This window comes from Melospiza melodia, chromosome 9 (genome assembly GCF_035770615.1).
Source record: "Melospiza melodia melodia isolate bMelMel2 chromosome 9, bMelMel2.pri, whole genome shotgun sequence".
In the NCBI taxonomy this organism is placed as follows: domain Eukaryota; kingdom Metazoa; phylum Chordata; class Aves; order Passeriformes; family Passerellidae; genus Melospiza; species Melospiza melodia.
The window spans coordinates 16,600,927-16,624,348 of NC_086202.1; the positions used below are offsets into that span (position 1 = coordinate 16,600,927).

A 23,422-nucleotide genomic window follows, 5' to 3' on the forward strand; every position below is an offset into this window, starting at 1 on the left:
TAAAAACAAGACTTGCTACTAGCTCTTAAGTCAAAACAAATTTAAAACATCAATAAGCTCAGCAAAAGCAATCCTCAACAAAATCTACTCATGACTGTTATGATGGCAGAACCAGAAAACAAACAGGCTTGAAGGGAGATAGAAAAGTAGCAACCAAATTGCCTCATCTTTTACAAGACAAATAAAGAATATTCACAATGTCTTAGGGAGCTAACTACTCTATTTCAATCGATTTTCAACAGGAGTTCTCTTTGCAACTCTCTCAAGAATAAAACCTTTAAATTAGTAACACAATGTTTGGTGGACTCCATTTCATTTGAACTGCATGGGACTCATTCATGGGAACTGCCACTTTGTCAGCCCATTGAAACAGTCAGCTTTGCCTGAGAAAACTTAACACAGACACCTGTGCATTCAAATTGTAAAACAGAGAATGCTTCTTCTGGATAAACTAAGAGAAAATAGGGGGCATACCAAGATACCAAGCTTCACATCCTCCCTATGATCTTTTTTGACATCAATTTAACATATATATGTATATAGAGGTCTGTGCAGCAACATGTTCCATGTGATCCTGTCCATCTAATCATATGACTAAAGTCACTGTGGAATTTGGCCTACTGAGTTAGATAAAAAACCTTCCATAAGAAAAAGGAAAAATAAAAGCCCTTTAGGTATTTTAGATGTTTTTAACAGTTCACATTAATAAATGAGAGTCACTGCATGTAATATTTCACAGAAAGCATCATCTTGAAATTCTAACGATTTTTATCCACTATACTAATGGTAACAATTAAGCAAAACTGATACATTTAGTTGATTCTTCATGTGAATAATGTGCTAGTTTTGAGGAGAGACAAACTCAGGATTCTAGCCAGAACCTATTCTCAAGTGAGCAATCAGCCCATAACTTGGCATCATCTGCCAGTTCTGCAGTGACATTAGCTTAGGAAGTTGACTGCTGGTTTGCCCAGCCTTAGTTCCATGACTGCGTGCAACCAAAGAAGTTTGTATAAATGGTGTCAGCATGTGACATTATCATAATGGAGTTTTCTAAAGAAAAGATGTATAAAACAATTCTCGAGTATGCAAAATAAGCTTGATATTGTTTTTGCAATTATAGAATCCTGGCCTTCAGACTCTGCCTGCATGTAAGCAGCATATTCTTGGTTTATGTGCATTTAACTGAATGAAAACAAAATCAATGAGAAACTAAGAGACCATGTTTACCATCCCTGCATCTTGAACTTCCTCTTGTAGTACTTGGAAGTCTGGATTTAGTGCAGTGCTAATGAGATCATGTGGCTTTTAGCTGACTAGGCTGTGGCAGTTTGGACTCCCTGTTTTTAGGGTTCTCGACAGAGCAGAACTGAGTCTTTCTCAGAATACAATGAATATATATGATCCTACTTTTACAAAATTGTACTGCCTGCTGAAGCTCATTCTCACATTTTGAACTTGTCCAGTCTCATCAACTAGACATGATTGTGGACTACTTGGCTACAAAATTCTGAAGGAAAAAAACGTTGGTGAGAAATGTAGCTAATACTTCAGGAAATTGCATGCTTTTGAGTCTAAAATGCATACCAGTACAGGCAAAGCCCTTCTAGAAATCAAGATACTTGAATACAACAAAATAATACCATTTTTGGTCCTTAAATATATAATAGCACTTAATGAAAACATCTAACAAATGTACAAATTGGATCATTGTATTAAGAATCCTGTTCTGTATACAGAGAAACAGATCTTAATTTCCTCCTCACAAGGAATCACAGTCTTACTAAAATCACTAAATTGCCCTGCAGGGATATCTATACTTACATGGCAGGTTAACTATATTTATGTTACATCTTTAGGCTTGTATTGTACAAACATTACTATCTTGCTTCACTATGCATGCCCAGAGTTCATGCAAGCCTACAGAGCTTATTAAAATTGTGACTATCAGTTTTCATCAAGCTTTAATCTGGAAATTCATGCAGGAATGTACAGATATATGTAACAGTCACCTCCTTATATAGTAAAAAGGTGTGTAAGTCAGTAGAGAGAATGCATCATTCTTTACTTTTGTTTCATACCTCACTGCTATTTCTAAGCTGTGTTGCAAGAGTTCAAAATTCTATAGCGACTGTCAAACACTAAGAGATTCTATGAGATGAGATTTATCACAGATATAACAGCTCATCTTCAGATTTCCAGCTGACTTTTCACTGTATCAACACACTTGAAAAAGCACAAACATACCCCAAACATTTTTACTTGCAAAATTTTTCACATTTTGTAATGAACTGAGCTCCCATAAATGTTAAATACATTTCAAGAATGGTTTTCCAAAGCAAATGACAAACTATGGTAAAGATATCCAATTTCTGACCTTTCTACATTACTGCAATCTGTGTGCATTTTACTGAGTTTTTTTAGATGTGACTATTTTCTTCAGTGCTGTAATAACTTTAGGTTCTAGAGGCATGAAGCTAGAAGGTATTACCTATCAATTTATATGGCTAATCTCACTCCATTCCATAATCTAATATCCTTGGGAAGCTTTTAAGAGTAAAAGGCATAATACTCTTAAAATTATTTCCCTTTATCACAAATGCATAGATGGGAATATGAAATTTTGACAAGGAATTTGGCTTATGAGAACTTGTTGATACATGTAACACACAGTCTGCTCCTATCATCATCATGCTGTCTATTTAATAATTCACAGTTAAATACAAGACCTCAGTTGCCTCAGCTCAGTAGGAATAAAATTAAGGAGATTTACATTTTTCCTGCTGAGAAATATGGAATTCTGTCTAATGTTTTATCCTGTGTCTTTTAAACTTGTCAGAAACACTGGTGCCAACATAACCCTTTATCAGTCAGGAACTAAAATATGTATTTGGGGGCTGTGTCTTCCATTATGCATCAACTTATCCAATTCCTGACAGAAACCATTGTTACAAAATATGTCTAAAACAGATAATTTCAATAATAAATAGCAATTCACAGTTTCACCTGATATATTTAAAAATCTATTGTACAATTTTCTTCATTGCATCTGTTTTTCTTAACATTTGTACCAGTGAAGCAATACCTTTACCCTGCCTTTTTCTTTATATATCAGGTAATAGTATAAAAAACTCAAGAACAGTTGAAAACATAAGATGAGCTACTGAAACTGGTTTCTTATAATCCTATTTTTTGTTAATGTCCCTCAGTCAATAAGGAAATGCAAATGAATTTCAGTAGAGACTCAAAAATACTCCTGAGAAGTAATGCTTTTAGTGCAATTAATATGGTGCTAACAAAACCACCTAACAAAGGCAGCCATAACAAAGAGAAATGGAAAGTGCACTGGTTTGTTGAAGATAGATTGCATCCAGTCACTTTTTTAAAGAAGGAAAAAGTAACTCCATAGTTTGTCTGGATTTTAGGAACACCTGACCAAATCTTTACATACAATTTTTACTCAGTAAAAAGTCAATTTTACTATGCTTGTTAAAGCAAACATCCTTGCTATGAACATGACGTCTCAATGGTGTTATTTTCCAAACCACTGTCACTGATGTACACAGGAGCCAATCAATTTAAATGGCACTTAGTGGCCAAAGAACAATAAACTCGTAACTGTGGGAAATAGTAAAAGTAAGTGGAGCCTCCATCACTGGAAACTTTCAAAACCAAACTGGATAAGGTCATGAGTAATCTCATCTGTTGATTCCACTTTCAGAAGGGGACATGGAATAGATGAGATCCTTTCCAACCTCAGTGATTCAGGGATGCTGTGAAATACCAACCAGAATTACTCAACAGGTCAGGAATATGTTCATTTCATGCAGTTTTAGGCTGCCTGCAAACAGCAGGTGTATAAGGTGTTGGTCACCCCAGCTGGGTCTGAGCTGTATCAGAGGTGAATGCCACGGTGAGTGCTGGGCTCTGCTCTCACACCACGACTTTGGTCTCTCCTGAGACCAGTGGCTACCTGGGACACACCCAAGCCTGCACTGCCTCTGCCACCTCCTTGTCTGCATTACCCATTGGCATCCACTGTGCTGAGCACCATAATGTCAGCTAAAGAAATCCACTGGCTTCTCCTAAAGATCAGTAGAGATTGGTATCAGATTGCACTGCAGCTTTGTGTCCATTCCCATTTGCTCCATAACATGTCTAAAAATTTAAATGACGAAAAAGCTACTAATTTAAGGACAAAACTACCATTATAGTAAGCTTCCTGGAATAGTGCATAACAGCAAAATACACAGTCCTGTTAAACAGGGTTAATGGCTGCTTTGCATGGCCCAACTTCCCCTTTTTCTCCCTTCATTCAATTTTATTCTATTTCTTATGTCCCTTCTGCATCCCCCTGCACCACTTCTTAGAGGCACTAAATTTTAACTCAAAATCTGATGAACAAATGTAGCTTCCTGAGAAATAATTGTGTTTTCAAAGTAGTATAGCTTTGGGGTAGAGATGTTATTCCATATTATTTATGTAACAGGAGTCTGAATTATTCTCAAAGAGGAAAACTCAATAATCTCAAATTGCAGATGATGTCCTTTCACAGTACAGAATTCTACTCAATCAACTAAGTTTTATATTCAGGTCACTGCCTGACTTTAGAACACCTACAACCCAACTGTCCTAGAGGGGATTGCCATTCCAGAAGTGGATAATTCAGGCTGGAAATGGGCTCTCTGTTGGGCATGGTTCAGGATGAGAATGAGGGTAGCCAAATTTAGGGTCCAGGCTATGTATATTATCACAATCTAGCTCTAGGGAGATCTGGGCACAACTCCATGGACTCAAACTTTAATTAGGTCTGTTTTCTGCTTTTCTGAAAGCACCAAGGAAATCATACACCTTGGGAATTCTGGGGCAACTAGCACTGCCCAGTAAAAGGGCTCTGTTGAGCAAAACAGCCACAGAGGTGTGTGCCTTTTGGTCTTCTGTGCACAAAGGAACAGCCTGTGTATTTTGGGGCAGAGAGGGCCAAGGGAAGAGAGAGGATGGAAAATTGCTGCCTCTACAAGAAAATAAATCAGAAGAAAATCTAAAGGTTGACTGCAGTATTTAGTAAAGGAGTAAAACAAAAGCTGTTAAAAAGAAAACAATTTGTTTTTTGAAAGGGAAAAGCAGATCCACTCTTTGAACTAGCTAACCCCATTAATAGGAGAAGTGAGCAGATATATCAGCATAATCTAGTCACACAAGCTCCAGGGCAAGCTGGGTCCCATTTACTGAAACACCTGACAGTATTTTATTGGTATTTAACAAAACTGGCTAGATTACATTTAGGGCAAATATATCCAAATATATCCATTTAGCTAATACCTTCAGCTGCAGTGGAAATATACCCTTTTGAGAGTCCATCTGCTCTAAAAAGTCTACAATATAAACTGTGTTAAGAAAAGGATGCATTACTGAGCCTGTTTTACATAAAGACTAAAATATTTCTAGCTGTTTCCTAATAATTTTTGATGTCAGCAACATAGGAAGACATGACTGCCTAGGAATTAAACCTCCAACTCTCAAATTCCAATACAATGTGTTAATCACAACATTAGTCTTCATCTGAATGTTAATTTGACATGCATTTAAACCAGACAGCTAATCTCTGAGGTGATATATTTTATTTTAAAAAAATAGCCATACTGAACATTTAGCCTACATTTTGGCTCATACTGCTTTTGATACCAGCTCCTGAAAATAGTCAAGATATTGGCAGATAGTTTTAGAACAGGATTGGTAAAAAATTAAGTTAAGTCTCAAATTCTCAGCATATGGAGGCAAGTAAAACATTTTGCAAGATGCAATATTTGAAGATAAAAAGCTGGATTCTTCAGAAATTCATGCCTTTATATAGTGTGTGTCTGTATATTTATAGATACAAAATTTTAAACGTTTGCGACTGAAACAGAACTTTTTGTTTTAATTGCATTTTTGAATTTGGTTTTAAGCAAGAGCAAATGATCACTTAAGATGGTTAAGATTCAGACCCATCAACTCATCTTTTTCATATTAAGAAACATCTCATGAACATGAATATTGCTGTTTACACAGCCTAATCCCACACAATACCATCATGACTTCCTGAAACAAGTTATTTTTATGTCTCTATGATTTATTTAAATGTACTTTTACCTCTGCTGTGATGAAGAGATTGATTGTTAATACACATCTAGAGCTGATATAGTGTTTTACAGCTATACATGACTTACTAAAAAGGAAATAAAAATGCACAGTTATGCTCAGTTACAAAGCAGCAGTTAATATTAATAATCACTGAAACAGAAATACTGTTTTATGTTTGTAATTAACTGAAAGTATTTTTGGTTGGAAATAGAAGAATTTCTGTTACTTTTACAGATTCACTGTTACAGATTCCTCACTGTTACAGATTCATTCTACAGTGAAGTTTAAATATAATATGTCCATCATTGCCCTGTTTGCAGTGTGGTTAGAAGTGTGCTTGTAAACTACTCTCATTCCACACACGCACAAGTACCACAGTCTCCCAATAACCAGGGCTGAAGACATCAAATAAAGGATACCACCAGTGCCCTCAGTGCATTGATAACTGGGAGAACAAAGTGTCACTCCTAATTCCTGTCATTCTTATGTGAGAAAATTCCAGTGCATTATCTAACACAAGTGTGCTGGAAGCCCATGGACTATTCAGAATCAAAGTGGTCCTCTGGTCCACTGCTCTACTGCACTTCTCAGTCCTAAAACCAAAATGATGCCATTATAGTCCCAAGGGTGTTTTGTTATGTTTGCTTAGGTTGTGATCACTGCACAAGCAGAAATTGCTCATTTGAGACTGCCAAATTTGTGTTCTTTTTCTAGTCCCTTCCTCAGACCTCCCAAATCCCGATGGTTAGACACTAAGTATCTTCTATTCTGTCTAAAGTACTTCGAATACTTCATAAGCTCTCAAGCAAACTCTGTACTTCACAATGGAGTCAGGGACTCACTTCACTAGCACGAGAGCAGAGGTCAAGAAAGAATAAAGAATAAAGTTTTCACACAATATTCAAACATTGTTATGTAAAGAAAACTACTCACATGAGGCACATTAGACTGCTTACATCCCTATGGACTCTGTGTCAACAAAAATAACAGCACCTTTTTTTCTCTCTATTCCCAAAACAGCACTCAGAGTAAACCTGCAAAACTCGGTAGATTCCAGCAAAAAATTCAGTTCCACCAGACTAATGCTCAATATGATCTTTCATATCTCATTTCTCTAAAAAAGGAATGCATTGTGTTAGACAGGAGTAGGCACAAACATAAGATATTCAGTCAAAACATCCAAAAGGCTCCTGCACAAGAAAATTGATACTCTAGTAGAGAAAGTTGAGGATTATGTAATGCACACAACTGTATAAGTAGTCTGTTTTCTGCAGTGAGAGGAATGAAACAGAGTACCTACTGACCTTAATACAACTTTTGTCCAAGACAAACATAAATTCTTATTTTTCAATTCTTGAGTAACTTCAATGGGACACACAAATACGTACCTTGAATATCTTTTATGTGCAGATTTCCTTCTCAGTCTGAGTTAGAAATATTCATCTCCTGCACCATGTGACCTATGAAATGTGTTCAAAAGCACTAAAGTTATCTATAAAATACTGTTCCTCCTTCCTGAAAAATGTTTTGTTATTCAGACATTCTCTATGGCTTTTTATAGCTTAAGTCTCAAATGCTTCCTAAGTCCTCCTGCTAAATAACTGTACTGGGCCTGGCTAGGACAGAATTAACTTTCTTCCCAGCAGCTCATATGGTCTTTTAGTTACCTGCCCAAAACAGAGCTGACAGCACACTAAGGTTCTGCCTATTCCTGAGCAGTGCTTGGCCAGCACACAGCCCTTCTCTCTTTCTCATTCCTGCCACAGTGAAGGTGCAATACACTGGTAGAGGATACAACCAGATGATCTGAACTAAGCAAGGAGATATTTCATGCTATGTAACACCACATTCAGTCATGATAAGGAATAACAGGGGCCTTAGTGATGTTAGCTGTCATTTCCTTGGAACTGAATGTTCATCAGTCCTCTTGCAGAATGTGGACAGTAACTTTTTGCCCCACTTGCTTTCTTTCCTTCCTCTCATCTTTCATCTATCCTTCACTTCATAAACTTTAAAACTTTTTTTTTACCTCAATCCCAAACTTTTCTTAGTTTTTCTCTTCCCTCATCTCACAGGGGCTTGGGGTGAATGAGTGAGCAATTTGTGGTGCTTAGCTGCCCACTGAGCTTAATCCACAAAAACAACATAATAAACAAAAGGAATGATTTCCCACCTTTCTGTTGTGCTGCCCAGTGATGTATGAGTAGGAACTGGGTGTTTATGCACACTTGTGACTAAGCCTGTATTTGTGTTACAAGAAGATATGGGCTGTCCCATTTCTCCATGGCCAGATGCAGATGGGCATGGTATGACATGACCAACATCACTGAGGGATGCAAAGAATGCAGGAGTGGGCTGGGTGCCAGATGAAGTCCTTACCTAGGCAGCATCCAGCTCAGTTTCTAGTTTACCTATAGGTCAATTAGCATAATGAGAATAATTTTGTGTAATGCTATACATTGATTATGAGTTATCAACATAAATGCTGTCAGTGGACTTGCCCCAAACTAAACACAAAAATTCTACCAAAACATAGCCATGAACTGCACATGTTTCTCACCCAGGGAAGAGGTGTGAAAAGATTGTGACAGATGTTAGGGACATTGTTTACATTGCAGGAAGATGTTTCATGTCTGTGGTAATAAATGCTTTACAAGAAGCCATACAGATTTATGGCATAATCTCAGACAGATATTGATATCAAGTTATTAAATATTTTTAAGACTGAGAATATACTAGATACAAGTTATAGTATTCTTGGGTGTCATCCCACTAAATACTTGTTGCTTTTGCTGCAATTCATAGAAAGGTACCATTTGCATTACTGAATATTCTTAATGTCCTCTCACTGAGCACTAAAATGCTGTACTACATCAAAAATAAAAACCACTTTGCATTAAATTTTCATACATAAATTTTATGGGTAAAATAGAAATCCAATGTAGAGTCTAAGTCAGAAGTCATTGCATGCCATTTTCCCTACTGACTTTAAGGGGATTTGGACCTGTGGCTTTTGACTCTTAAAATAAACACTGCCTTACTGTCACATATGAAAAATATTATGAATAGAGAAGAACTAGTTTAATCTACTTCTTGGAGCACACAGAGAATCTCCTAAAGGGGCTTAAAGATTACTGCACATCTGAAGTAAAGCTCTGTCTTGCATACCACTGAAATATTGTAAAAAGATGGCTTAAAGAATGTGGTTAGTAACAGGGATATTTATTGATCATAACAAAATATTTATTTTGTGTCAGTGGTCTGAAAAAAATTGCCAAAACGAAGAGCAGGAGCCTTAAAGATAGGAGTCCTGACTTCTTATGGCTCCTAAGCATATACTAGTTTTATTCACACAACATACACCCCTGTGTTACTTTAGGGAAGCTGGGCATACAATTCCACACAATATTTATTTCCTCTAACCTTATTTTAAAAATAAATATGAGCCATTCAATCGAGTCTGATTTTCTTCTTTCTGAAAGAATTTTGGAATGCTGATCTTGGACCATTCTGCACCTTAGCTGGTTTGTTTTTATTAATGGTTAAAACAACACATCTTTTCTAGGTTTATTTTTAAATAACATAAAAATATAAATGGAGAAGGGTTTAATACAGAACAAACAAGGAACAGTATTTTTACAGAAAACTTCATGGCTAAGCAGATGTCTAACCTACTTTGAGACCAGCATGTTATGCAAATACAGTACACAGCTCTCCCTTGTATCCCAGGGCTATCTTTTGCAGAGCAGCTGTTGCTTTACTTTCCACATACTTTTTGAATACTACTCATCAAAAAAGAACATAGAAGACCATTTAAAACTTAAGCAGTCAGGTATTTTACAAGGGACCCTATCATGCCTCTATGAAGTGCTGACAAACCACACTAGATGTGTTGTGCTTTGAAAATGTCTCACCTGATTAATGTCATCCTGCTGTCTTTTTGTTACAGATGTCTCTGTTCTGCTTTTTCTGAAATAGCAATCTGAATTCTGGAGAATTTCAGGTAATTGTGCAAAGAACTCTCTGCCAGGACTGCGTGCAATTAAACTTCCAAAAGTTACAGCAAAGACTGCAGAACCTTTACTGTAATACATATCAAGTAAAAAAAGGCCAATCATCTAATCTGAGTTGCACTAAAAATATTTTCTCCTGTAGTTCAACAGATTATTTTGATTAAAGCATCCTTCTTAATTTTCTATTGTAAAGAGTGATCTACAAAAATCATCACTAGTTTCAAATGTTAAAAAAAAATTAAAAATACTTAATAGTAGTCTGAATTACTCTGGTTTTTATTACATAATTTGCTAATATACAGCAATTTTATTTTCTTTTAATCAACTAGACTGAATAATCTGGTTTTGAATACTACTTACTTTATCTCAAATTTTTCCATTTAGTTAATGAAAGATAATATCAAGAGATGGCTTGATTACTGTCTGGAAGTGCCACTTTAGCTTTATTTAACTAAGCTGTGCCCCCAGCCATCCATGAAAAATCATGTGTGCCAAGAACTCTATCTTTCTTTTGGGTTTTCTCTATAGAACTTTCAAGATTTCTGCATCCTTCTTGATGTGCAATTGCCAGAATCAAGTTCAGAATGAGTGACGATCACAGCATTAAAAACCACTGAATCAATTTAATTCAACAACTGTTTGATTTTCTCCTTGCCCATTCATCTAAGACTACCTTCATTCTTTTGTGCCTCCTTGACACAGGCAGCTGATTATACCATGACCCTTCAAAATGCCTCTAGAAGTCTGTGTTTTGTGAGGGAAGAATGAGGCACTCTGTAAACAGAACCTACAAATAGTTTCTACACAGTGATTTCTCTTTTGCTATATTTCGTATTCTTCTATTTTATTATCTTAGATCTTAGCTCTGGAATATGCACATGGAAATGTATCAGACTTCTAATTGAACTCATCTGATGTCAGGGAGCTTAATTACATTTACATGGAATATATCAATTTTAGAATTACTCCCTTGTGATATTTTCTGCTGTTTCCCTCATGAACAACTGAACACTGCAGACTTATTTCTGCAGTTTTAAGTGTGGAAGGACATGAAAGCTTAGCCTTCCCCATTTTCATTGTTTTGCTTCCACCTCCTTGATGATGCTTTTTTGATTCATAATTAAGCTGACTCTAACATTTGAATCAAATGTCTGTTGTAGAGAAATCATGATTATATTATTGTAAGAAAAGTGCCACAATATGTTTCCATTTCATTTTTACCTAAGCACTGCTCATTACTCAAGGGTCTGTGTCATGTTCATAAACCAATTTTTTCATGAGTTTCTCCTCTCCCTGCTCCCTGTTCATTTTCTGGCTGCACTGAAAACAGAACAAACAAACTTCTGGTAGTAGCACTTTACACCAGCTGAAGTTGGCACTTAGAAACAGTGAGATCATGGCTTGAATTGCAGTGCATTGGACACTGAACAGGTGTTTTTATGAAAGTACACCTAGGACATAGGTCTGGAAAACATACACAGACACCTTCCAGTCTTCTGTCTTGCAATTTCAAAGGTTTTGAAATTGTACCAGAAAGTTCATCTACATAAGATTAAAAATAATCAAGCCATTTCTCTGGGATTAGGTGACTGATTTCACTCAAACTTTTAGTCTGATGAGTCTTTACACAGCACAATTCTGGAAGTAATTAAAAGTAAAAAAATTATGTCATTTTAGTGAAGGTGAAAAAAAAGAGCAATTAAGGTTTTCTAAATTTAATAAAATGTATTGTGTTTTAACCATCTGATTTTAAATGAATAACCCTTTTTCTTGCTTTGTGCAAATTCACAGATTAAAATTTAGCACTTCTGCAATAAGTATAACAGATTAAAATTGTGGGCCCTTAAATTAGCGGGAATGCTTGCTAGTGCCTTCAGTGAAAACAGAGGCAGAAATAGACCAAGGTATTTTCTAGGTGAATAATGATACAGCTTTCTTTAAATGTGTGCAATATTTCAACATTTTCAGTTTTAAAAAATGAACTGTCTTTTGTTTTATATTGTGGAGATGGAAGAATGCATCTCAAGTAGTATTTTAAAATGGTTTTCCTTTCTACATCTTAAGGAAGAAAAAAAATCATACTCAAAACATTTTCAATAGTGCAAAAAATCTAGCACTAGAAAGTTGACCATTGAACATTGAAAATTGGCTAGTTTCCATATAAAAAAAGTTTTCTTACATATAAGATACTTCACTTGGTTAAAGGATGAAACATATCTTAGTAGATACCATGTACAACAGAGTAGGAGCTATGCTAGTCAGAACACATTTATCCATAGCTTTTCTAGTAAAAAGTGATCTCTGCTAGCTCAATGAACTATTTTACATGCTATAATCTATGCTAAGCTAGGTTTGTCTTGCAGAGCAGACAGTGACCTGAATTCCAAGGAAAATATTTAGAATTTCATACCAGAACTTGAACTCTAGATTCTTCTCAACAATCCTTCTGTGATTTCTTTTCAGCATACACTGGTTTCTTCTTATTCCAAAATTTATCTTCTACTTCTTCCTTGTGTTTGTGAAACAAGAAGGAACATGCAAAGAAAAGAAAAAAAGACAATGAAAAAACACACCTCTGAACAGGAAGCCTTGCTAACTCAGAAGTGTTGCAGAGAAAAGCACAGGCATGAGACCCAAAAAACAAATAATGTGCGCATATGCTTACAGAGACAGCAACTCCAGCCCCCACTCCCCTTTCCTCCCCTCAAATGAAAGTGTTTACACCTATTTGCTTACAGGAATACAACTCTGAAGAAGACGCTTAATAAGTCCAGTAATGTCTGGTGCAAGTAATTGCAATGCAGTCCACTCCTGCAGGGACATGCTAACTATGAAGGTACTGCAAAGATCTGATCTCCTGCCTTTCCTCTAGAGAAGGAATACAGCCTAAACATCTCCTCCTGCACCTATGCATGTTCTGAGCAAATAAAAGCACAAGTTGTAAAAGAGATTATTTTAAAAGGTTTTTTCCTGTGTTAGTACCACTCAAAAAAGTTCTGGAGTTCCTGGTCATGTTACACTGATTAATTTTGGTACATAGGACAAGAGCAGCAACTGCACAGTCAGCAGTTGGATTTCCATGCCCTGTTTAACTTAAATGGAATCATTGCTTTCCTTGTATTTGGTGTAGGTCCAGAGACTGAGGCTTGCAGAGCTGGTGACTTCCAAGGGTTCGTTGCTCATGGTACCATGATAAAATGAACAACAATGGAACATCAGTTTTTCTCATCACTATTTAAAACCTCTGCAGCTCACAAAATACTTAGAAAAAAAGGTAGTCAGAAAGAAGTGATTGTAGTTTAGCAGTTCAATTATCTTGTGAGATGCAAAGTAGCACTTTATGCAACACCACTGTCCAGTATCTGAATGAATGATCACAATCATTAATGCCAATGTTCTACCACTCTTACAGCAACACCACACTGAGCTGTCAGATCTACTCTAATCTACAAAGAGCTCCTGCAAAAAAAACTTCTGAGGCTTCACTCAATGCAGGACGCTCAGCAATGTTTATGCTTTTCTTACAGTACAGGAATCAACACTTAAGTGTCAGTTGCAACTTTCGAGGAATGTGAAGGTTTATTGCTGTGAACAATATAAATTTCACCTACTCCAATAAGCACAATCAATAACATCACACCCACTGATGCATAAGAGAAGGCTCTGCATTGTCCAGGTTCAAGTATTGTGGGCTTCTTTCTATTGTCCTAAACTTACACTAGTTCTTCCCTAAACTCTGCCTTTCTTCATGCAAATTCCATTCAGAACTTATCCACAGGATCACTACCACAGCTTCCTAAAAACCACTTTCTTTAATAAAGTATCTTTGATGAATCTTCTTTGTTTTAAAGACAAGAAAAGTTGCAAGATGGTTCTACTAGTAGCAAGATGTCTGTTGGAAGCTGTCTAGAAACCATATTCTAGTCAGGTTCTGCTCAGGGTAAAACCTAATGGTGTTACCATGGCACTGAGCCACAGCTAATACATTCTGTCTTTATATTGCACTAAACATAAGCAGATACCTTCTCAGTTTCTTCAAGCTTGGGCAGCAGGAGCTTACATACATTTAAAAATTACACAGATGCACCTCAATGCATAATTCCTTTAAGAAATAAAATAGCACCTTTGTACTTCCAAGCAGCACACCCAAGCATGTTATGGAAAAATATATCTGAACGACTAATGACTCTCCTTGATCTCAATTTGTCCATTATATTCCTTTGTTTAAATACTCAACCTTTAGACAAATCCAATCTCATATATATATCAATGAGGCCAAGCTCAACAGAATTCCATACCTAAATGGGCCCTGCTGAGATAATTATAACTTCAGTAAAAATTACAGACTTCAAAAGAATTGCAGAGAAAAAAATCTGCACCTTTGCATATATGTGAACTGCAGCATTGGTTCTAATACTATATTTACTACCAAAAAAAATGGTATAAAAAAAATGGTATAAGAGACAGTTACACCCTTTTTTAGCATTGTACTCCCAGGTGATTGAGATCACACACAGTTGTACTCACTCATTCCTCCAGTATTTCAGTAGTGCTCCCCAAATAGCAATAAAAGAATATTCTCCACAATCTATTCAACAAGACAACTCTGTAAGCCATAATTTACAGATACAGAAAAGGGAGACAGAGAAGTCTAAGTCCAAACTGTTTCAAGTACTCTTTATTTCCATACACCTGATGTTCAAAGGTTCAACTTATCAGGACACTCAGGACTGAGTAAATAGCTCTGTTTCACACAATTTTGATTGTACTGGTGATGTCGAAACAAGGGCAAATTTGGCTGCATGCGTCTCACATCTGTTAAAAATGAAAGGCCATCTGTGAACCCCTGACCTATATTACCTACCTAGCAAAAAATAGTAATTTAGTACCCAAGACAGGCAGATACTAGTCCTCCAAGGCAGTATTCACTTCCCTGAGCTGCCTATCCTGTGTCTTCCTGCAACATTCCTCTTGCGCCCATTCTACATTTGCCTGCAGGTGATAAGGGGATGCTGGGGAGAAAGCCTTTTAAGAACAGAAGTGAGAAGCACTACAATGGATAAATTACAATCATACCAACAAACTAAAGTAAGAAATGTCCTAACATTTTGGCCCTTCAGCTATATTAGAACAGTTTAATTTTTATACTTAATCATTCCTAAAATACAGGAATTCTCCTGCTGAGTTACTATGGCTCCATGCAGTCTAAGCTGCCAGCAGTTTGACTTCTGCACCTGTCAAACAGACTTCACCTTTGTGAATAAACAGAATCAATAGCAAGCCAGAAAGCACTGAAGTGAAGAGAGGTTCTTTGCTTGTTCTCTCTGCTGTTCAAGGAGGAACAAAGAACATGAAAGTTCTACTCAAGGACTTGGCTGCAGATACTGTCTTTGGAGAATGTCATGGGCAAACTCCCACCAACCTCACCTAAGAACATTTATAAACATAGATTATTTTTTTCAAAGGCTTATACTTAGATCAAACACTTCTATTTTCACAAGAAGAGGAAAAAATACATTTATAATACAAGGGCAATAATGAAATAAAATTTGAGGTCCTGGCTTAATGAAAAGGTTACCAAAACCATTTTTACACTTGGCAAAATGACAACTACTCCCCAATCTTGTTCTTGGAATTATTTAATAACTGACAAATTTATAAGCTATTTGAGGCAAGGTCTATGGTAACTTAACTAAAGTAAGCACAAGCAGTACTTGTGGTTACTTTGTCTACAGGCATATTCAGTACTGGCATAAAGTCAAGTGGATAAACTGAAGCTAGAGTTACAGCAGTTTCCATCAGCTAAAGATAATGTTTCAAACTATTTGTATTTTTATGGATTCCTCCTTTGATTCATGAGAGTTGAGACACTTCCATTGAAAACATCCAGTAAAAATTACATGGTAAGTAGCTACCATCCCTTGTAAGAAATTTCAATCAGTATATTACCTGTTAGTGTTCTTTCATATTACCCACCCACTCCAATAGATGGAAGCTATAAATCCAAAAGTCCAATGTTTGGCAGATGTTTGCAAATGTTCTTTATTTATCAGACACGCTTGAGAAATCTAGGTGTAAAACAGCTGGATGGGAGGAGTTGGGAGGGTTCTCCTCTACCAAGAAAGAAGTCAGATGCAGAGTTTGTATCTCATAGTCCAGAATCACAGAACACCAAACTTGCTCCAGCAGCTCTTGTCCATGTGACCCAAACACAGTGCCAGTGCAGCAGCCTAGCAAGCATCCAAGAAAGGAAGACAAGAGATCACCCTCAGTAAATATTAGAGAATTGTTTTCCTCATGAATGCTGTTCTATTTATGCTACTCTCTCAATGTTACACACATTTTAGCAAAGACTTCCAGGGCCAGAATGAAACCCCCACTTCTTAGTTCTGGTCACCAAGTCAAATTTGGAAATGAGGGTTCACAGATCTTCTGGATATCAAAAATAATAGACTTAAATGGAGATACTGTCTTTAGTGAGTGGTGACACTCCAGCTAAGGCTTCAGTGTTCTGGGTGGGAATGATCAGTTTTCTTTCTGCCCAGGACAGAGCACTACCTCAGAATTTCTAACCATACTAATGTCCCCATTTTTATATAGGTGATAACCACACTTTTCATCCAATGAGCTATTTCATTACCATAACTGAAACAAACTTACAGCAACTGTTCCAAATTTGGCCTAAACCTATGGTTAGATGAACAGCAGAGCTGATCTAACTAACCAGCTGTACCAAAAAGAAGGGAAGCACCACTCTGGAGCTTGTTGATCCATCTCTAAGTCCATTTAATACTCTAGAGCAGCAGAAAACTTCTCCCTAGTTTCTTGGTGGTTTAGTTAAGTCTAATTTGGGGGTTTAATGACTGCCAGGGCTCAGAGAGCATAAGCCATAGCAGCAGCACTTCCCTTGTTCTGAGCAGTGGCTGTAGATGTCTTCTGGAACTGCAGCCCTGGTTCATTGCTTGCTGCTTTTGCTCAAAACCTAAAGAAGAGTTTGCATGCCCAACAGTTTTTGTGCTTTTCCCTATTGTACTAGTGGATGTACCTAAAGCTGCTACACCTGGAGAAGCCAGATGTTGAAGTAAAGCTCCTCTGTTACAAATCTCACTGGTTTCACCCAGCTTCACAATAAATAAACTGAAAGAGCTTCTCTGCAATTAATGGCAATTTTGAATTGGAGATTAATCCCATGTAAATTTACATTTTAAGTTTTCAGCAATAAATACATAAGAGTTACATAGTAGATTTTAAACACTAGCCTGTGTAAGGCACCAACTATCACTGAGTACATAATTACAAGTAAATCTATTAGCATTCTCTGATCACTATCCACACAAAAAAACCCCACTTGTACTTTTAGTAAATATGTATTTGGGATGAAAGCATTAAAATTTACTTTATCTATGATCTATCAAAGGAGTTAAGACAGAAAGCTGAAAAATATTGGTTTGATTAAGCAGCTCTTCAAAATCACTTTGTATGCAGGGAAATTCTACAGCCAGAATCAATCAAGAATACTTACTCAAAATATCATTTATATCATATAAAGGATCTTTTGTCTCTGCCGCTAGTACTGATGATTCTTAAAAAAAGTAAACAACAATTTTATAAAACTATGAAAGAAAGAAACATCGTTAACTTCATTCAATACACATATTGGCTATTTAAGAGACGATCTTTCATCTGAAAGAAGAACTGTGTTTTCACTATGAAATTAATCAAGAGTCTGGTTTCTTACATATTCCATTCTTCTTCTTAAGGAAGGAAATAAATATAATTACATTTGCTTTAATCAGTGGTGACACTTCTCTAAGAATCATTCAAGACTTTTATCTTAAGATCTACTACTTTTTTTTGTGGCAGAGAGAATTTCTCTCTCTGTCTGATCTGATTAGTGGTAACCAGCACTGAAATCTATCTAGAGAATACTTAAAATGTGGATTCCCTTACTTAGGGGTATTTTGTTTGTACACAAAGACTTTAATAGATGTAACACAATGCAAAAAGTCAGACTGAATTACAAGGGGTTCCCCAAGAGCTTGTATTTCAAAAACTAAGCTGCAACAACAGGTGAGCAAAACAAGTGTGTAGGGTAGAGTTTGAAAGATGGGAATAACAAACCGGATGTGAGTGATTTTACACAATTACAAACTGGGGCTCTCCCTGCTGCTATCAGATTGTACTCACAGCTTCAGCTGACAGACAGTAATTCTGTAACACTTGCATCAATATCATGCATGTAATGAGAATCACAGCCATGAATCAGGAAAATATCACTGCTCACCGTTTAGGTCTCACTGCTATTCTTGCTACATCTCCACTGGTATGCTGTGTGTGGGAAGGGTTCTTTCTGATAAGAATTGCTGTGGAACATAAAGTGGTTTTCCTCCTTGTGGAAGAAGCTATGCTGAAGCTGAGCAAAGGAGCCAGGAAAGGCATCCCCTGTTTGCAGGGTGGATACCTGTTCTCCAGCACTCTGCTCCATCTCCACATGTGCCTCTCTAAAACAATGAGCACCGACTCAAGTACCAGTGAAGACTCGGTGTGGGAAGGCAAATCTTGAACCACTACAGACTGCAGCAACTTAAAGTTCTCTGTGATGCACCAGTCACTGACACAACAGCATCTCAAGGAAGTGAAGATCCTCCCAATAACTGTTATTCTCATCTTTGACCTCTTCTGAGAAAGTAAGTTTATTTGTCTTTTCCTGGTTAGATCTTTCATGAAAATAGGAATATTATGGCAAATCAGCAGGCTACTTTCTTAATTCCTTTCAAATCTCAAAACATACATAAACCAATGGCAAACAAAATTAATCTATTACAGGAAAAAAATGACCAATGCACAGCAGTAAATCAAGAGTTTGGTTAGCTGTTAGGAAAGCTACTGACATATGCATGAATTTCACTATTAATAATTTAATAAATGGTTTCAGTTTTAGGTAAGCAGTCAAAATTACTTGTTTCACAAGTAAGAACTAATAGTGACAGCTATTGAGACCATAGTGCTTAAGTAACACTTTCATTCCAGAAGTGGCCCACACTTGACAGTGAGCAATTTCTGGTTTATAAGCAGGAATCCTGATAAGGACAGCAACACTTCTATTTCCCATGGACACACATTGAGACAGACACTGACTTGTCACAGCCTGATGGAGCTGGCTGCCAGTGCTACACCTGCTCTGCTCATTACAGGCTTCAGGCTTTGAGACTGTCAAGCTGTTACTTTTCATGGCACTACATCTATTGGAAAAGTTTAAAGATGAAACCACAATAATCAGGAAAATATGCTTCATTGTAAGAAATGCACTACCCACCATCACTCAAAGGCATTACCCACCATCACTCAAAAGAGATAGCTACAACACTGATACAGAATCAACTTTGTTTTCTTTATCTTTCAAATATTTAGTCTAATAATAGAAATAAAACTTTTTCCCAGACAACTGCAACAAATGTTTTTTAACTGAGGATTTGTTAAACAACCCCAAGCTAAGGCGTACTTGGTGCAAAGTTTCCAATAGTTGAAGAAAGGATTCCCCTTTTCAACACCAGCAGTATGTCCTTCTACAGAAAATGATCAAAACTTTGCCTGGGACTATTGTACTTGTTTAAAAGGGGTCTTGACAGCCAAAACTGCAAAAAGGAACTAATCATTTGGGTTGTTGTTTTTTTTTTTCTCACTGGGATGTTCTAATTCAGATAGCAGGAAGAACATATAAAGATGCTGTTGGCACCACTCTTTCAAAAGGTCATGATAAGAACAATTCCTATGTATCGCCAACTTGGCAAAAATCAAGATACAAAGTTCAGACACTTCACTTTTATCTGCACTGCCCTCCACTTTTCCCTTCTGTGCATCCCACAGTAACTTGCTTATCAGTCCTAAAAATGGAGCTGCACAGGAGCAACTTTAAACCAATACATTTTATCTCACTTTATTTTGCATATTCTGCAGACTTACAAGTGAAACCTAGAGTTTTTCATTTCCACTTTAAATCCTAGAGTGTCCATAGAGCAAGGAAAACCAGCTGAGCAGAGTGTTAAGTCCACTTTCAGTATTATCTCCTTTACTGCTTTCAACTGAGGTCTGGGCACATAGAATGCCCCACACATTGTATGTTTTTATCTTCTTTTTAAGGAAAATTGAATAAATAAAGATGAATGCTATTCAATCATTGAATGAAATGCACAACTAAAGCAGTATTTTTCCTGTTTGTTAACTTGACCACCCAGCATACCTACGAGATTCGCTATTACAGTGCTTTCACTGTCATGTGCAGTCTTAACTTGGTTAACACTTTGGAATTTCTGATAGGGAGATGTTAAAATCCACACAATGAACCCTGAAGTAATACAATTTTCCCACACTTTACTGCTCTAATCCTCTAATTAATACTATGAGGTGCCAGTGCATAGTTCTAGAGAAACAAAAATGATAACATGTCCTTTTGCCCCAGCAGTGACAAACACCAAAGCAATCCTTTCTGTTCCCACGTGGAGAATGGCAGGAGGTACAAAACACAGGCAGTGTGATAAGGGACACCTGATGCCACAGGAAACAGAATCGTTCACTAGCAGGACATACAAAGACTTTCACACAGTTATACTGTAAATCCAGGTGGTTGGATGTGTGAAGCACTACCTCCCCACCAGAAACAGTGACTTTGCTTCTTCACAGTGGCAGGTATGCTCAGTAAAAAAGAAAAATTAATCTTGTAAAATTCATAGTTCTGCCTCTGTACAAGAAGAGAAGAATGTGTCCCAAAACTAGAGGATGAAAAATCCACTTCGGAAGCAAGCTGCAGTTGAAAGGACAACTATATATAGGATCCAGACTCTATCCCATTTTAAACACCAACAGGCAAGAGGACCAGGAACACAAGTCTATCTAGGTACAACTCCAACATGTTTATTAAATCAACTGGCTTAGCTTTTAAAAATACATATTTATGTGTTTTTTTACTTCAACAGAGACTATTTTTGCTTAAAAAAAGACCTAAGGAAAACAAAACCCAGATTAAAAGCATCTGGGATCTGTCTCTGGCTTCAGGGTATAGACATACTGTGATGCTACTTTTAGGTATTATTGTTTAAATTTTATTTTAAATTAATACACTTTGAATAACACAGTAACTTACTTCTTACCATTTACACCCCCCTTTTAACTATTGGCTAAAATTATGGATAACAAGTTGCTAACAGAAAAAGGTTACCATTTAACCACTGAGCCAGAAAAACTGCATTTGAATGGTGCAAAACTTTCACAGTTCACAAACCAGCCGCAGGAAACTGCTGGGTTTCTGAGCATTGTCTACTTCTGACATCCCATCGAGCGACAGAAACTGACACCAACCTTTCACTATCTACGGTACCAACCATGCTCCCTCAGTTGTGTATGCGAGATGATTCACTTGCTTTTATTTCAGGGAACTGATGATTCATTCAATCGTCTCCAGATCATATTAATCTACTAAATATGCACATAAAGGAAGCAAAAATCAAGTTCTTAAACTTTTTTTATGCTCGCATGTTTATTTTTTTCTTTGAGAGAGAATAGAGGCAATTAAACATGGGAGACGAAGCAGGACAGGTTACGTTTCTGCTCAAAGGCAAGGTTTGGGGAACACACCCAACCCACGTGTAAAGCGAGCAGCCGTATTCCAGCGGCGGACTGCGAGCGGAGGGGAGCTCCCGTCCCCTTCGGGCTGGGGCTGCTCGCTCTGCTCCGGTACCTGGAGCGGGCAAGGCGCGGCGGACCGGTGCGTTCCCCCCTCCGCCACACCGACGGCTTGTGCCTCTCCTCCTCCGGTGACATCTTACATAATAAGCCGAGCTAATCACGCCGGAAGCGAGCCAAACCGCCACGGAGCATCAGCGGGGATAGCTACCCGCGAGAGGAGATGCTCGGACGGGCACCCGCTCCTCGCTCACCGCCCGCCCCGGCGCCTTGCTAGAAAAATCCTCGCCGGGGCGGCAGCGGCTCCCGCAGCAGGCGCCAGACGCGGAGCCCTCGCTCGTCCCCCGCCGCGCCGCGCGCCGTCTCCCCAGGAAGCCGCCAGCACCGCGAGCGGCATCAGCCCCTGCCGAGCGCTCCCAGCCCCGCCGGCTCCAGCCCCGTCGCCCTGCCCGGCCGCCGCCGGCTCCCTCCTCAGCGCCGAATTGGAGGAGAAAGTTACTCGGCGGCGGCCCGGCGTCCGCCGCCGCCGCAGTTCAAGAGCAATGTCACGTTCAACAACTTGTTATGACACATGATCCCCCCCCGCTCGCATCCGCACCTCGCCGCCGCCTGCCCGGCGGCCCCCGGCGGGCCCCTTACCTTCCCCTGTAGAGGCCACGGGCACCCGCGGGCGTGTGCGGGAGTGGGTGCGTGTGGCAGCGCGGGCGGCGCCGGCTGGGCAGCGCGGGCGGCGCCGGCGGGGCGGGCGGGCGGGGGAGGGGAAGGCGGCGGAGCGGCGGGAACGCGCCTCGCCGGACTTGTCAGCGGGCGGGGGCGGCTGCGGGGCGGCGCGGGGAGCGGCGCGGAGGGGAGCGCGGGGGGCGGAGGAGTTCCCGGGGCTTGTTTACGCATTGCCGCCCGCCCGGTGCAGGCGCTGCACTCTCTGATTGGACACAAACTGGGGCACAGCCCGGCTCGGGCGCTGCCGCCCCGGGGGCCCCCGGCGCCGCTCGCCCGCCGGTGGAGCCCCCGCCGGGCTGCGGGGCTCGGAGCCGCCAGTGCCCCGCGGGCTCCGCCGGCTCCCGCCGCCCGCCCTCGGACGCTGCCCGGCCGCCGCCCCCGCGCATGCCCGGCGCGCCGGCGGGCCCGGGACGCGCATGCGTCCTGCGCGTGCCCGCTGAGGCGGAGGGGCCGGCGCGGAGCCGCTGCCCGGCCGGTGCCAGCGGGAGCACGGCCGGGGCGCTTCGCGTTGTCCTCGGCGGGGCGGTGGCGGGACCGGCGGAGCCGCCCCCGCAGGCGCTGGTTATGTAACCGGGGGCTGTCTCTGGCGACCCCGCGCCACCGCCCCTGTCAGCGGCAGCGCCTCGGGAGGAGGGGCTGCCGCTCGGTGCTCCCGTGGCTGCGTTTCCCGAGCGGGGAGCTGGATGTGCTCCCTCCGCCCCAGGGACGGGCCCAGCCGAGTAGCGGCAGCGGCCGCTGTCCTTTTCTGCCTCTTCCCCGGACAGGTGCGGCCCCATCCCGGGGCGGGGGGACAAGCAAGAGCAAATCTACAGTCAGACCCTTCTCCTTCGCCCGCTCTTAGCGCATCCCATCCCGAAAACTTCAAAGTTTGGGCAGTACGCGGTGTC

The 23,422-nt window shown here is 39.5% G+C and overlaps 1 protein-coding gene across 4 annotated transcripts in view; it reads right to left on the reverse strand.

Annotated features, from left to right (window-relative positions):
- The window catches only part of PCGF5 (polycomb group ring finger 5), a 65,758-nt gene extending 43,228 nt beyond the window's left edge, over nucleotides 1-22,530 (reverse strand). For 2 of the 4 annotated variants that reach the window (XM_063163531.1, XM_063163526.1), the window contains exons 1-3: nucleotides 22,455-22,530; nucleotides 12,547-12,645; nucleotides 7,512-7,583 (exon numbers count right to left, since the gene is read on the reverse strand). The gene's annotated coding sequence lies outside the window, so the exon portion shown is untranslated. Of the gene's footprint in view, nucleotides 1-7,511; nucleotides 7,606-12,546; nucleotides 12,646-22,454 lie in introns of those variants that run through there. The other 2 variants (XM_063163529.1, XM_063163528.1) reach the window with 2 other exon arrangements.
- Nucleotides 22,531-23,422: the final 892 nt, after the last annotated feature.